This window comes from Sinocyclocheilus anshuiensis, unplaced genomic scaffold, assembly GCF_001515605.1.
Source record: "Sinocyclocheilus anshuiensis isolate Anshui unplaced genomic scaffold, SAMN03320099.WGS_v1.1 scaffold773, whole genome shotgun sequence".
NCBI lineage: Eukaryota > Metazoa > Chordata > Actinopteri > Cypriniformes > Cyprinidae > Sinocyclocheilus > Sinocyclocheilus anshuiensis.
This window is the reverse complement of record NW_015539930.1, coordinates 2,474,083-2,482,918: the sequence shown is the minus strand read 5'-3', so window position 1 is coordinate 2,482,918 and position 8,836 is coordinate 2,474,083. Positions and strand designations below refer to the sequence as shown.

The 8,836-nt window shown below is 36.9% G+C and overlaps 2 pseudogenes; both read left to right on the top strand.

Moving 5' to 3' along the window:
• LOC107686864 (NAD(P)H dehydrogenase [quinone] 1-like) overlaps positions 1-3,089 on the top strand; it is a 5,483-nt pseudogene extending 2,394 nt beyond the window's left edge.
• A 713-nt stretch (positions 3,090-3,802) lies between these two features.
• Positions 3,803-8,836, top strand: part of LOC107686842 (uncharacterized protein KIAA0895-like) — a 7,180-nt pseudogene continuing 2,146 nt past the window's right edge.

Genomic DNA, 8,836 nt, shown 5'->3' with positions numbered 1-8,836 from the left:
GGCCCTGCAGTAAGTCATAGCCCCGGGGCCCAGTGAGGTCTTAATTTGTACCTGATTATGGGTACGGATTTGCTGAAAAAAATGTATAAAAGTAAGGAAAATACAAAGTGCACATATATTAAAATGCTACTATGGTATAGGTGCTTAAAAAGATGCACTACTGTTGCAATTACACAGGACCACTGTTTTACTGTAATTATTGCAGGTGATCTGAAGAATCCTTAGCACTTTATTTACAATGATGAGATGACATTGCAGAAGAGCAGCACAAGGTGGAGCAGGCAGAGCTGGTTATCTTTCAGGTAATAGTTTCCCAGTGCTGCCCAGTTACACGTGTCAGAGTATACATTTCACTTTGATCTCAGAAAAATAATATGATTTGGATTATATTTACAGTTCCCTCTCTACTGGTTTATTATACCTGCCATCATGAAGGGCTGGATAGACCGAGTCTTAACTCAAGGATTTGCCTTCACCCTGCAGAAGATGTATGACAACGGCATTTTTAAGGTCTGAATCTTTAGAGCCAAAGCTTGTTTTGCGTTCATTACATTGCTGATTCCAAGGAAAGATTCTGTTTTTGTAATTCTAATGGTGATCAGATTTATTTAAAATGTCATCCACTATTCACACCAGGATAAGAAGGCCATACTTTCATTCACCACTGGGGGAACGGAGTCCATGTTTCAGCCCGATGGCATCCATGGAGACTTCAACGTAGCCCTCTGGCCTTTACAGGTGGGGTAAAAATATTAAAGGTGAATTTTCAGTGTACTAATTTCAGAACTTAAAAATTCCTTCCCAAACAGACTAGTTATTCAAGCTGCAAGAACAGCTCTTTGTGCACTTGGAGTCATCATGTATTTAAGGGATCAGAGTTGAATTCCATAATAAATCCATACGGAATGTGGGTTGTCACATATTTTAGATTTTACTTTTGCTTTTGAATCAACTTTGCATGCAAGTGTTAAAAATTACAGATTAGGAAAACAAATAGGAAAGAATCAGCATGTGCGCGACTGTCATTGGCTGTTGCTACGTGACTTGGATGGTACACTGTGGGGGAGGGTCAACACAGGTAGATATAGATGTCAACATGACAAAATAGCCCATCTTGTATATAAAATGATTACAGAAATACAAAAAAAGAATTGAAGACAGGAAACCAATGGTTTAGCAAAGTCCTATCTGGAAAGGATATTCTCTATAATAAAAAAACAAATGGTTTGATTCTAGGAACAGATGCTCTGTCGAGCTCATGAAAAGTGATCTACTTTGTATTTTAAATTTTATTGTAGAATATTTTTAATTCGAATTATTTAATTTAATTTAATTTAAATGTTTAAATTATAATTTAAAACACTAAGAAGAACACTGGGACTCATTTACTATTAATTGCATAAATTATTGGTATTTATACGCAAAAAATTCCACCTAATTCACAAGACACGCATACACACATGAAAAAATAAAAATTCTAAATGTGTGACCACATGCTTAAGATGTATAAAACATATAAAACACGCCCATATAAGGGCTTTCTGCACAAGCTTTCCTTTATCTTTTGTCACTCTTAGCAAAATATCTATGTACCCTATAAAATTTTAGTACAAAAGTTATTGATGAATCATGATTTGTTCATGAAAGGTTTTAAATACAAATTTGTGCATATGTACGGTTAGTGAATGAGCCCCAGTGAGCCTGTTCCTCATCATTTCTGTCATCTCAATTTTCTAGAGCTGTAATTTGCCTAGGCAAGAATTGTGAGAAACTCAGAATTGCGCAATTCTGAGTTTGCATCTCAGAATTCTGAATTGATATCTTGCAATTCTGACTTATTTTCTGTGAATTCAGTTTTTTTTTTCTGCTATGGAATAAAAAATAAAAACGGATTTGTGACTTTTTTTCTCGCAATTGAGTGTTTATATCACACAGTTCAGCATTTGTATATCGTAATTCTCAGAATTGCAAGAAAAAAGTCAGAATTGTGTGATCTAAATATATTAGAAACGAGCAGCCGAAGATTGTTTTTAAAAATGTCTCTAAAATTTCAGTCTGATTTTAACAGTATGAGCTGCTGCATGTAGCATGGATTGTGTGAATCAATCAAAAATGACGCACTATACCAGGGGTGGCGAACTCCGGGACACCGGCCCTCCAGGACCGAGTTTGGGCACCCCTGACTTATACACTATGTACTTAACTGTGTAGTGAATGAATTTTATAAGGTTATTCTGTCATTCATCATCGGAGTCTGATAGCCTCCTATTCACTATGTAATGTAACCCCTTCCACTATGTAACTAAAGCTCTGATAGTTGAGTGCATGAAGCATCCAACATTACACACTTTGTTTTCTCAGTTAATTAAGTGCATCATCCGGATATTTAAACTCCATTTTTGCTTTTTTTGAATTTTCAGTGTAAACACACTACTTGCACTTTTTCTACTACAAAATGCCATAATATGGTGCATAAGTATGCAAATTGGGATGCACCTAATGTCCTTTACAATGATGTAGCAAATGTATATGCTATGACATCTTTAAGAAATACAATTTTTAACTGTTATTAATCAAATTTATACCAGTTGAAATGTCGATTACAAACAAATTGTGTTTTTATTACATACAGAATGGAGTGCTGCGGTTTTGCGGGTTTCAGGTCCTTGCCCCCAGATCTTCTGGTGTCCAGCACTCACCTCCAGATGTGAGAAATGCCATGTTAGACGCATGGCAGGAAAGACTGAATAGTGTATTTGCCGAAAAGCCTCTGTCATTTGCTCCGACCAAATACTTTGACCTTACTTTCCAAGGATGATTTAGTCTTCGACCAGAGGTGAAAGATGCCTCTGAGTCCCATGGCATTACCACAGCACAACATTTAGGCAAACTGCTCCCTCCAGACAACCAGACCAAAGCTAAATAAAGCTAAAGGATCCAGTCACATGAGATAATCATTCAAGGAATTTTTAGCAGAATGAAGGAGTTTTAGGTCAAATATGATTAAGATAAGATAAATCTAATTATTACATCAGCATGTAATTTATGACATGTAACCACCTACCAGCAATAAATGTGAAACAAATTAATGTGCCTATTTAAACTCTTAATAAATATCACATTTTTACTGATGTCGTATGTTGTTTTACTCATGTTCAAGATGCATTTTCAGATTTTGATTATAATGAAAATACAAAAAATAAATATATGAAACTATATCTTTGTTTTGGATGTTTTCCTTTGTTCATCTCAATCGCAATGGCTTTTTAAACATTATTATTTATTCATTGTATAAATAAATGTCTTCTTTTTAAATAACTGAAATACCTGTCGGGTAAATAAGTGAACACTACGGAAACACACTGAGATACTATAGATTCAAACTAGACTCAAATACTAAAATGAAGGTACATCTTAACTGAAGGATTGAAATGTTCGTCCTAAAATAGAGATGGTCACATATGCTGTAATTTCAAACAATTCATTAATTACAATTTGTGCTGTTTTTTTTAAGACGTTTCTTGAATTCTTTGTGTTTTATTATTGTATGAAATAACTTTAGATAGTAGCCTATTTCGCAAATCATAAAGGGTAGCCTATTTTAAAATCAGTGACAACGTTTGTGTTTTAGCTGTATCTTTCTTCTTGGGCAATAATTGTGGGAATGTTCAACAGCTTTAAGTTTATGTATCTACAGAGAAACTGGCTGTAAAAAAATAAAACTAGCTATTCTGAGAAACATTCACAGGAATTAGACTCCCTTACGTCCTTACGCACAGTCGCACACTGACAGCAAAGCGTCGCGACGTGGACAGGTCATTCAGATGCGCCAACGCGTCATTTGCTGCAACGCAATCCCAGCCATCCCGAACTCCCAGTATTCCCGGCGTCATGTACCGTTATTCCTCCATATCAGCCGTCTGACCTACTGAACAGAAGTTGAAGAACTGCTGCTGATATTATGGACGGAATTCCAACATGAACTGAAGTTAATTTATTTGATAAGAAGCGCTGCGTGGTATGTGTTGCGTCTTTTATTGCTTTATTAGTTAAAAATGTCTCATTCGTGGTGAATCGGCAGTGTATTGTCAAGAGCTGTTGATGTCATGCATCTATTATGCACTGACATAATTTTCTTTAAGCAATAGCCTCACTGTATTGTTTTTAAAATTAACCAGAAATAGGAATCATATTGGAATTTCCATACCAAGGTGGATTTTATTGTTATTTTTTCCAATGTGCTTAAAACGAGACCTTTTAAAACACATATTTCCCAGTAGATCTATTATAATTGCTAACGGAATAAATGCCCTTTTATTACATCAAAATAAATGTAAAAAATGTAGAAAAAAATTAAAATGTATATCATAATTTCATAATTTTTAAATGCATAAAGTTCTATGTATAATTTACTTTTATTGTCCAATAGCAAGACCGTAACCCAATAGTAGATACGATAAAGATGGTACAGTATCCAATCTGACTTTTTATATTAGGAATGAAAGACTCCTCAAAGAATCCTACTATATAAAGTGCAATTCACGCAGTTGGATTCTTTGAGGATTCCTTCAGGATGTTTTGACAAGGTTTTAAACTGATCACTATTTTTTGTACAAATTTTTATTGAACATTTTGCATTTACTATACTATTTATTATATATTTTAAAAGCCCCTGCTGTATGACAGATGCATTTCTAAAAGTACAAATATTCACATGTAGTCTCTAAATGAATAGGAGGTTATAAATCTGCATACATACTAATTAGAATCAACCAAATTCTATATAATTTAAATTCATTTTCATTCATTTGGAGTATAGCAAGATGTGCCAGCTTTTCAAAAGTATTTTGAGTCAATTCTAAATTATTTGTTTGCATAAAGAGTTTTGAATCCTTATATTTAAAATCCTTTTACGCATAGTGTTTTTATGTATCGTTGAATCAGGAAATGGAGGAATGTTTTTCTCTTCAGGTGTGCAGCATTTGTGGACAGTGGTGTGGATGTAGCAATGGTGCTGGATCTAAGTGAAAACTGCATGGAGCAGGCTAGTGGAGGAGGGCTCGCAAAGAATGTCTCAGAAATGTTAGAACCAGAGCCCAGCACAGAGAAACCCAAACCTGTCAGAGCCAGGACCAGCAGTATCACCCAAAGAGACAAATCGACCCGCAATGGGCCTCATGCGCAACCTTGTACCACTTGGGATGGCTGCTCCCAAGTTCAGCGAAGGCTCCAGAAGACGGAAGGTAGAAATAAAGATGAAGCTGCGCAGCCAAGGGAACCTTCCAAACCCCCACCTTATCGAAGGCCACTTAGTCTGGAAATAAAACCACAGCAAATTAGAGCAACGCAGCCAGTGCAGAAGGTGATACAGCCACCGTGGCGTAGTGGTGGCCCTTCTCCACCCATGCGAAGCCTGACAAGCCTTAGTTTGGGGCCAGGAAACTGGCTTCGCCGGAGTGAGAGCACATGCACAATGAACTCCACGACAGCCCAACGTGCTGGCAGGGGTCAAATGAGGCCTGCAACCTCCTTGCCATATATTGCCAGGGGTATGGCACCACTTCCTTCGCCTTCAACACCTCGTGGGCCATGTCTGCTTGTGGCTCTTCGTCCCATAAACCTGGAACAGGAGCGTCAGACCTTTTTTCAGTCTAACTATCAGTATGAGCCCCAGTTTGAGTATGCCTCCCCAGAGCCCATCAGTGTTTTGGAGAAGTACCGAGAGGGCTCCAGTCTCTTTCTGTCCCAGGTAGGTTTTATGTTGAAAATACACAAATTCGGTGTGTTCCAAAGTCCAGTGAACCGCCTTACTGTTAACAGTCTCCGTAAGCAACCGCCTTCTAAATGTGCAGTGACATTTACGCTGTTCTGTGAATTTTCACTAAAAATCCTGTCATTTCAATTAGGAAACGTGAGTGGGGATTTTATGTGAGGGATTTTGTATTGCAGATTCGCCACGTTGACCAACAGAAAGCAGCTTGGTTTGAAAGTGACTTCTGTGTGAGCAGTGCGTCATACATCTCTACACTATTGACAATAGACAATAGACCTTTTTTGCCCGCTAATTTTTGCAGAAGTTTCAATAATGTGACTGCGCCTTAATAGAAATAGAAGCCTCATAAGTTACTGATTTGGAACACACTATGTAGGGAGCAACTCTGTGTGCCATTTAAATAGCGCATGAGAGACTCCATTTACAGTTGATTTCTGTAGAGTTTAATGTTGGCACGTTGCTAAGCTAATGATTCAGTATTCTAATAAGTTTGAAATTATACAAGTAAAATACTGACTTTTTGATTAGTTTGATATTTTCAGTTTGAAATTAAATCGGTATCTTAACATTTCAATATCCATTTTAGTCAGCTTGTCATTCTGGGATTGCCTTCCCTGCAAAAGAAACATACAGTGCTTCCTTAGGTTTTGAATAAAACAGGGTAGCTTAGAAGTATGCATAAATATGCTGTCTATTTGCGTTATGTTGGGAACAAAGTTATGGTGGCTTAAAATGTTGCTTACGCTGACAGCTTGCTAGGTTTGAGAATCAGTGTTATTTTAGAATCATTGAGACACTATTAAAGTTTTAGTAATTTTGATGTGTGGTTTTGTAATTTTTATTAGTTTTTTAATATGTCTATATAGTTTTTATTATTTTTTATTTCAGTATTTGTTATTTTAGTACTTCAAGTTAAACTAAATGAAATGCTTGCTTAGCAACCAGCTGAAATAAAATAAGTTTGCCTTTTCAAAATATTTTATTCCAGTTAATGTCTATTTATTTCAAGTAACAAATATATGGTTTTATAATTTTTTTTGTTTTAATTTTAATTCACTAGAATACGCCTGTTTGGAACACAGCCATAGTGTTGTTTAATTCCTGAAACTATTGCCATTTGTCTCACCTCGTGCCTTTTTCTAGGCAGTTGGGATTATGGAGTGTGTGTTGAGGAAGTATGAGACCTATGAAAACTTTGAAGAAGTCACAGGGGGCAGCTTGCTACCGAAGAGTCAAGTGTGGGCAGCCACACGCAAGTACCTACAGAAGGAGGGCTGTGTTGGTGAGGTGTGTGGATATCGGAGTTTAAATGTCGGGGCATTAGTGTTTTGCCAAATAACAAAGGAATAGTAATTTCAAATTCTGTCACCAGGTGGTTGTAAGTCTCTCTGATGAGCTTCTGTCCCAGGCAGTAATGATGGTGGAGAGATGTCGACCAACATTAACTATTAACTTGTCAGGAGCACGGCAACATTGGCTTGAGGGCATGCTTAGACATGAGATTGGTATGAACTTTAACACACTTCAAACTATAAATTAAACACTAATACTAAACAGATTTGTAAATGTTTTGTCCAGACTGTGACAAGTAACAAACAACAGGGCTTTTTTTTTCAGTCATTTCATTCGTATTGCTGTTGTGTAGTACTAGGTAGCCCTGCATATAGTAAAATCTATTTGGTACAAAATGCTGCTTGACATAATGCAGTGCTGCTGTGATGATGTTTTTTTGTAGGCCAGCCCAGATGTTTGCATCACCCTGTTTTCCTTGACAAAAATCCAATAGGATTTTCCACTGTCTTTTGGATTATGGCAGAAAATAAGCTCTGTGACCAACAAAAGTTTATGATTCGTACACGTTAAACGCTAAATGTAGGCAATAAACAAACGATATCACTGTTGCAAGACTTCAACGTCACCACCATTAAGCTTCTGAAAACTCTTAAGTCTTTATTTAAAACACATCTTCCCTCAAAGTATGAGTTAGCAAGAATGTGATTATAAATAGGAGGCTGTGAAACTAGTGAGTAGTTGAGCTTTCCTGTTTAGCAAGATGGCGTTTAATGTCCCCGACAACCTCTGTAGTCCCATTTTAGCTACTAGTAAGCAACTACCATATTCAAGTAAAGGCTTAAAAAAATCTCAAGGGTGTATTACTGATGTATTTTATGTCATAGAATAAAATGTAAAAAAAAAAAAAAGAGCTTGTGTTAACCCACAGACCTTTCATTTAGCCAAAAATGCATTAAAAAAACATTGATTGTAGGATGATGGATTTTCATGTTCTGGCCTGCAAAAATATGTCATACCTGCAGAACTCTAGATTGTATATTAAATATCATTTATGTTCTGATTGGCTGTTATTGTGTCACATTATGTAGCATTTTTGCATTTGGTCTAGGCGGGCAAAGCACTTGATTTTGCTGGGTCACAGCTGGTTACGACATTGATCTTGCTATACAAGAAATATTGTATTTACATCCTTCTGGTTGAGTCTAGTTGATAACTGACCATTCTTGATGTTAATTGTATAGTCTTTTGTCCGCAAAACCTGCCCTTCCAGCAATTTTATGACTTTCACTCCCAGGCACACATTACTTACGGGGTGTGAATAACAGCATGCAGCCATGGGCCACTTCTGTTGGGAGAAAGCAGTTTGGACTGAAACCAGCTAATCCTACTGAAGAGGGGCTTGCTAGTCTTCACAGTGTGTTGCTACGGAAACAGCCCTTCCTGTGGCGAGCCGCTCTGCTATACTATACTGTATACCATGCCACAAACATGAGCTTCAGCCAACTGTTCAGCCATATTGCTCGCTTTGTCCAAGATCCTGCTGTACGTTGGGAATACTGCCTCCGCGCCAAACGAGGACAGACAGATACCTCGAAACCAGGTGAACTAATCACTAAGAATAGAACTGAGAAATATTTTTAATATGTGATGTAATTTTATGATGTTGACTTGAGAAAGCCAACATTCTCATCTATCTATCTATCTACAGGTGCATCTCAATAAATTAGAATGTCGTGGAAAAGTTCATTTATTTCAGTAATTCAACTCAAA